At 38.8% G+C, this 8,137-nt stretch overlaps 1 pseudogene; it reads right to left on the bottom strand.

Annotated features, from left to right (window-relative positions):
* Nucleotides 1–7,331: 7,331 nt before the first annotated feature.
* LOC119827813 lies at nt 7,332–7,738 on the bottom strand (annotated as a pseudogene).
* Nucleotides 7,739–8,137: the final 399 nt, after the last annotated feature.

The raw sequence follows: 8,137 nt of genomic DNA, 5'->3' as shown, positions 1-8,137 counted from the left end.
AACCAATGTACTTGGGGTATCTTGTCTTTTTCTACTTCCCATGTAGATTAGATCTAGGTTCTCAGAGACTGCAAATTGTAGGCTGATTTCCTTTGCTTTATATCTAAAAGCACTTATGAGTGAATACATATGATATTTGTCTTTCTGGGGCTGAGTTATTTCACTCAATATAATGCTTTCTAGATCCACCCATTTGCCTTCAAATCTCAAGATGTCATTATTTTTCTCTGTTGTGTATTACTCCATTGTGTAAATGTACCATATTTTCCTTATCCATTATTTGGTCGAGGGGTATTTTGGTTGTTTTCAGGTTCTGGTTATGAAAAACAATGCTGCTATGAACATAGTTGAGCACATGTCTTTGTGGTATGATTGAGCATACTTTGGGTATATACCCAAAAATGGTATTGCTGGTTCTTGAGGTAGGTTGTTTCCATTTTTTTTGAGAAATTGTCATACTGATTTCCAAAGTGACTGTACCATTTTGCACTCCTACCAGCAATGGAGGAGTGTTCCTCACATCCTTTCCAGCATAAGTTGCTAACAGTACATTTGATCTTGGCCAAATGCACTGTTACAGGTGTAAGATGGAAACTCAGAGTTGTTTTTATTTGCTTTTCTCTGATGGATAAGGATGTTGAACATTTCCTTAGGTGTCTTCCATAAATTTTAGACTCATCTATTAAGAGTTCTCTGTTTAGGCCTGTACCCAATTTTTATTGGGTTATTTTTTACTTTGATGATCAATTTCTTGAGTTCTTTGTATTTTTTGGAGATCAGCCCTCTGTCTGCTGTGGATTGGTGAAGATCTTTTCCCATTCTGTAGTCTGCTGTTTTGTCTTGTTGACCATGTCCTTTGCTTTACAGAAGCTTCTCAATTTCAGGAGGTCTCTATTATTATTTTTTTCTCTCAGTGTCTGTGCTACTAGGGTTATATTTAGGAAGTTGTCTCCTGTGTCAATCCACAAGTGTACTTCCCACTATCTCTTCCATAAGGTTCAGTATGGTTGGTTTTATGTTGAGGCCTTTGATCCATTTGGACTTGAGTTTTGTGCATGGTGATAGATATGAATCTGTTTTCATTCTTTTACATGTTGATATCCAGTTATGCCAGCACCATTTGTTAAATATGCTTTCTGTTTTCTATTTTATATTTTTTGCTTCTTTGCCAAAAATTAGGTGTTCGTAGGCATGTGGGTTGATACCTGGGTCTTTGATTTGGTTCTTTTATTCCTGCTGTTTGTTTTTATGCCAATACCAGGCTGTTTTCAGTACTGTAGCTCTGTAGTAGATTCTGGCGTCAGGGATTGTGATGCCTCTAGAAGTTCCTTTATTGCACAGGATTATTTTGTCTCTCCTGGGGTTTTTGCTTTTCTATATGAAGTTGAGTAATGTTCTTTATTCTAGATTGTTTTTGCTATTATTCCCTTGAATTTCCATATGGACTTTGACATCAGCTTGTCTTTCTAGGTAGTGCTAGCTGGGAATGTGATTATTACTAAGAAGTGTCTGACATTTCTACTGTGCACTGTCTTGTCAATATTCCATTCCCTAACCATGGAAACAAAATATTTCTGCTCACTATTCATATTTTTTCAGTTAAGCATTGTTTTTATTTTGTTAATCTTGTTCAAAAGTTTCCTATTGATTTCAGTTTTATTTAAATTGAATTGGGGCTGGCATTGAGATTTAAAAGCCCAGTGTTTCTCCATCTCTCCTTCTCTTCCTTTCTCTCTATTTTGCTGCCCAAGGATCAGGATGTAAAGCTCCCAGCTACTGCTCCAGTGTCATGCCCATCTGCTTTTCACAGTTTTGATAATGGACTAAACCTCTGAAACTGTAAGCAAGACTCCAGTTAAATGCTTTCTCATAAAAGTTACTTGGTCATGAGGATTCTTCACAACAATAAAGTAATAACTAAGACAGGATCCTTGTACACTGATTCTCTATATATTGCCAAAAATCCTTATACTCTCCATTTTTATTAGGATTTTCTTTATATAATATCATGCCATCTTTGAATAAAGATTATTTTTATACCTCTTAACCAACATAGATGTAGCTTATTTAAGTGCCTTGGCTAGAAGTTTTAGTATAATGAATGAATACAATAGTAAGAGGGGTTTCTAGGTTTGTTTTCCATCTTTAGATAGCAGCACTCAATTTTCATTGTTAGTTACATTAGCAATGTGTATGCTTAAAATATAAATACTTAAAAGCTTGAGAACACCTTCTCTTCTTTATCTGTTAAATGCTTTTATTATGAGAGATTTTTTGCTATTGTTTGCCTATTGCTATATTTGCATCTACTTAAATAGTTATGGACAGTATTTACTCTTTTTTTCTACTAAAGTTATACTATTTTAATTAAGTTTTACATGCTGCATTTCTGAGATAATTGTAGCGTTCTTCTTGGTAATAGTGACTAATCCCTTTAAATATGCTTTGAAATTCCATTTGGGTTTTTGGGAAATGTAACTTTTATATATGTATTCATGATACACACTTTTCTGAAATTCTTTTTATAGTATTGTTGTGTAATGTTGTGTGTTCAGTTTCACACAATTTTTAAAAGATTTTTTTCTTTTGCATTATAAACTCAATTCTAGCTTTTCAGTACCTATGCACATCCATTCTGCATGGATCTGGATGGATCCTGTACAGTATAATAGGGAAGAAACAAGATACCCTTTATATATCTCTTTGCCTCAGGTTCCCTCCTTGCTCAACCACTCTTCTGGATTCTCAGTCTAGTTTCTAGTTTCTTAAGGCCAACATAAATGTAGAGGCATAGCTGCCATTGGGAAGTAGTGATGGTCCCCTGTGCCCATTTGTATTCCTGTAAAAATGCATGCAAATTCCTGTGTTCTACAATTTGACTATTTGGATTTTTTATTTATTTATATTTGTTTGTTTTTATATCCTAACCAAAGTTTCCACTTCCCCCCACCCACTGCTCCTTCTCTGTTTCTCTTCAGATAAGGGTGAGCCTCTCATCAATATCAGCCAGCCATAGTCTAGCAATAGGGGATACAGAGCCTAAACCGACTATGTCCTATATTCCAGTGGAGGGACTGGGACACCAACCCAGCCATAAACCCTCCTATCTACAATTTGTTCTGCCTACAAGATGTGCTGGGATAAAGATGGATCAGAAATTGTGGGAGCGAAATTGATGGAGATTCATACCCTGAGAGGGAACTCACTCCCTCAGTACCCAGAGGTGGGATACCTCAGAGACCTAAGGCAGAACCAGACATTACTGGTAAAAAAAAAAAAGTCAATGAAATGAATGGAATAATTTCTAATGATATTCTTCTATACTCGTAGATTGGTGCCTTGCCCACCTGTCGTCAGAGAAGCTTTACTCAGCAACTGATGGAAACAGATGCAGAGACTCTCAGACAGACATTAAGAAGATCTTAGGGAAACTTTCAGAACAGAGGAGGAAGGATTTCAGGACCCAGTGGTTTCAATGCACTACAAAAAAAAAAAAAAAAACAACCCTACAGAACCAACTAACCTGGCCATACAGGGGCTCACAGAGACTGACCCAACTAACAAGAAATTTCTTACCTCCCTGGTAGTATGACAAATACCAAAGACAATCACATAACAAAGGGAAAAGGCTTATTTTTGCCTAAGAGGAATAGGTTTTCATTATGCACTTGCTTGACTGTATTCTTTGGACCTGTGGCAAGGCAGCACCCACAGTGGGAGGAGAAACTGGGGCAAAACCACCCATTGCCTGGGCAGGAAGTGAAGAAGTGTGTGAAGAAGGGGCCCAGGGGTCCTGTCTTCTAAAGAATGTGTCCCCTCTTATCTGCCTTTAGTTCCCAACAGTGCTATGGTCGAGATCAAACCTCACTGCATGTGCTTTTGGGGAACACTTACAATAAAAACTGTTAGCACAACTGAATTATGGATTCTTTTTTATTCAAATTTTAAAATTTATTTTCTTTTTTTAGAATCTCACACATAAATTCTGTAATTACATCATATCCTCCACTCTCCTACTCTCCCATCCAACGCCATATCACTCTCACTATTTCTCAATTTCATAACCTCTCATTATATTATTATTATTATTAATTATTATTATTATTATTCTCTCTTTCTCTCTCTCCCTCTCCCTCACCCCCCTCCGACACACACACACACACACAAACACACATACACTAGCTGTTGAATCCATTTAGTGTTTCTCATATATGTGTTTAGGGCTTGATCAGCAGAGATTAGATAACCAGTCACAGGCATAATCCCTGGAACAGATAGATTCTCCTCTCAGCAGCAACTAATTGCCTGTAGCTCTTAATTAGGGATACAAACTTGGGAGATTTCAACATGTTGGCATGTTTAATGAGGTCATTTTTCAGGAATGAATTTATGGGATAAATTCCTCTTTGTAATCCATTTTAGTATGTTTTCAGGGCTGGCTTAAACAATCATATCTTTGAGACAATATGGGTGCAGTTTCCTTGACAAATATTGAAGATATGATCTCATAGTAGATGTCTTAGTTCTCTAGCTTTCTAGTATTTCTGCTCCTCTTTTACAATATTCATTGAGCTTCATTATTTCCTTTTATATTATTTTCTCTGTATTTTAGTTTGACCACTATCAAAGTTCTAAATTCTCTATTCTTGTTTGTGATTCTATAAAAATAATAAAGATGAAATATTCATATGAACATTATCCTTTGGATCTCCTCATTTCCTATCTACATAATTATTACTGATCATCCATCCATCCATCCATCCATCCATCCATCCTTTTATCCATCACTGAGGAACAATGTTTTGGTAACAGCAGTCTCAGAGAATTAGGAAATGAGTAAAAGTAAAGTCCAAGGAAACCTCCCATCATCTGCCATGATGTCTGAGCTAATGACATTCCTGAAAACTTGATGATGTGTAGCTGAAGAAATAAACAGAAAGTTGAACTTAATTCTTGGTTAAAATAGTTTTAAGAATTTAAAGTTGGCTGGGCATAGTGGCATGCTCCTTTAATCCCAGGACTTGAGAGACAGAGGCAGGTAAGACCTCTGTGAGTCTGAGGCCAGTCTGGTCTACATTGTAAGTTGTAGAATGACCAGGGTTGTTACATAGAAAATTCCTGATTCAAATAAAAACATATTTTAAAAAACTTCAAAGTAGTATAAAATTATAAAACATCTAAAAATTGTCACACCATGTTACTGTTTTTCTCTTTCTATCCCTTCCCCTTTATTGAAAACAGATTTCTTTTTCATATAATATATCCTGATAGAGAGGAAAGGGAGAGGAGACTATAATCAGGATATTTTTACTCTCTCCAGTTCATCATCACCACCCATCCAATCCAGAGCCACTCCCTTTATGTCTCTCTTTAGAAAAGAACAGGCTTCTAAGAGATAACAACAAATCATAACAAAATAAAATATAACATAAAACAAAAACTTTTGATTGGTTCTTAAGTCAAATCAGACATTGGTTAGTTTGTGAGGGAACTTTTCAGGTAGTGAGCTGTCTCTATCAATTCGAGAGTTTTGGAAGTTACTTACAATGTACTTCCTGTTTACTTAGATAATACTATATCCTTCTGGAGTCTTTGTTGGAGTTGAAGAATAGATACTTATTGTTTTCTTTAGTTATGGTAAAAGATAAAGTAAATATAAACATTGTAACTGTAATTCTTGCTTGATACCTGTTTTGTTATATGTAATTTTATTATTTTAAAGTTAAATTCCTCCTTTTTATTTAAACAGAAAAGGGGAGATGATGTGGGAAGTCCTTCTATAAATGTGTTGCTTTTATTGGTTAATGAATAAAGAAGCTGTCTTGGCCTGTGATAAGGCAGAGTAGAGCTAGGTGGGGAAAACTCAACTAAATGCTGGGTGAAAGTAGGCAGAGTCACAGGAAGCCATGCAGCTACCAACTCAGCCAGACATGATAGAACTTTGCCGGGAAACCACAGTCACGTGTTGATACACAGATTAATAGAAGTAGTTTAGTTTAAGATATAAAAGCAAGCTAGAGATATACTTAAGCTATTGGCCAAACGGTATTATAAATAATATGTTTTCAGAGTGATTATTTTTGGTCTGAGCTTCCAGGAATGAATAAGCAGCCTCTCCCAACTGTTAGTCTGCCACAAGCTTCCTGCCACCTTTACCCTAGCATCTTTTTCAGGCAGGACAGCATTTTTTTTTGTGCCTGTGTTGGCATTTACATTTATTTTTTGGTAGCCTGCAGAGTACCTTCCCATACAAAAGACGGTGATGGTGACGGTTCTGTGTAGGCACTAGCTACCTGAGGCAGGGCAATAATAGCCCAAGAACAAGCAAGCACAAGAAAACTCACAATGAGTAAGCAAAGTTGGACAAGACAACCTGTCAGCAAACCAAAAGCATGGTAATTAATGATTCATGCTCCTAGCCAATCACAACAGGCCAACAGTGACTGCCAGTTTCAAAGAACCAACCAGAAATTTTCCTGCAGCAGTTTAATTTCCCTAACCCCATAAAAACCCAACCTGTTTAGATTGAAGAGCTTCTGTATTAAAATCTCCTGGAGTCTGTGCTGCTGCTTCCACATCTTCTCACCCCCACCACCCCTTCCCCCGAAATGAACAGGACCGCAGCGCAGGCAGCAGCAACAAGCCCACAAAACTACAACTGGCACCCAACGTGGATGGGCCTTTTATTTTTGCTCAATTTTAATTCCTTCTTGCCATCTTTTCGGCAATTTTTCTTTCTTGCTTTCTTTCTTGCTTGCTGCCCTGGCTCCCACCCCAATCCTGACTCTCCATTGGCATCTTCAGTTCTCTCCCTTTAACTGGTTTTGGTGAGTTGACACCTATTTTCATCTTCTAAGCCTTAGCTTTCTTTCCAATGCCTACATTTTCTTTCCTCTGTTTGTCTTACTGGTTATAAACTCCCCATTATAAATCACTTTGTCCCAGTGCCTCCACATAAGGGCTGACCACCCAGGAGGTAGAACCAATAAAGTACCCTCTGACAGGGCCTTTTCATCTAGAGACACTGTATGAGCATAGGCAGTGGCCTAACAAACCGGAGAAGTCTCTTACTATAAGCAGCACACTTGGTCCACAAACACTGCTTTCCCTTTCCGTTCCATTCTTGTCTGAGTAACCTGAGAGCAACTGATGACTTTTTCTTGGGGCTACTCTCCAGGATTGTCTGAGGCCCTCTTGCTTTAAGGGGACTCCCGACCACTCTTTGGAGTGTGGACTATTGGGCTTCCTTTCCTAGTCTCTCTTCTCACTTTTCTTTTTGCAGTTTTTGTGGTTTTATTTAAACACAAATAAAACGTGCACGCGCAAGCCATCTACTCATTCTCTTCGCTGCGCAGCCTGGCATTGGGATTGGTGACTCTGATGGCCGGCTGAGCTGCTCTTTCTACGATGGCTTTTCAGTTCTTGGAGGAAACATTGTGAGCAGTCTCAGCACAGTAAGGCTTGTTGCACATCAGTAGCACCTCCAGCTCCTTGACGTTGTGGACCAGAAACTCCCGGAAGCCGCTAGGCAGCATGTGCTTGGTTTTCTTGTTGTTCCCGTAACCAATGTTGGGCATCAGGTTTGGCCCTTGAATCTTCTCCGCACCCTGTTGTCAATACCTCTGGGTTTCTGCCAGTTTCGCTTAATCTTGACATATCGATCTGACTGGTGCTGGATGAACGTCTTGGTCCTCTTTTTGACGATCTTGGGCTTCACCAGAGGCCGGAGGGCAGCCATGATGCCTCAACGGAGATGGCAGCCACCTCGCAAGCAGCGCTGAGGAAGAAGCTCTTCTCATTAATCTGTTTATGTGACCACCTATTAAAGAGCCATCAAGGCCATAGCCTGCCTCTTAATTCACGGAAAGGCTTTGGTCATTCGATTGTGGTTGAATCCCTCTCCCCTTGGGGACTGGAACATTCTCCCCAGAGGGTGGCTACTACTGCTAACTTGACCTTGGAACTGAGTGTGGGGACAAAGATGCAGTTGTTGCTGCTCATCCTGTGTCTCTGGCTGCTTAATTTGCTGCCTTTCCTTGCAGGCTACTCCTGGGGCCCATTATGAAAGGTGCCCCTTCCCCGGAAGGGACGCTTTTACCTGATTTACCGTGGAAAGCCTTTTGGTGTTTTGGTAATA

Source organism: Arvicola amphibius, chromosome 12 (assembly GCF_903992535.2).
Source record: "Arvicola amphibius chromosome 12, mArvAmp1.2, whole genome shotgun sequence".
In the NCBI taxonomy this organism is placed as follows: domain Eukaryota; kingdom Metazoa; phylum Chordata; class Mammalia; order Rodentia; family Cricetidae; genus Arvicola; species Arvicola amphibius.
The sequence above is the reverse complement of the archived record's forward strand: the minus strand, read 5'-3'. Positions and strand labels throughout refer to the sequence as shown.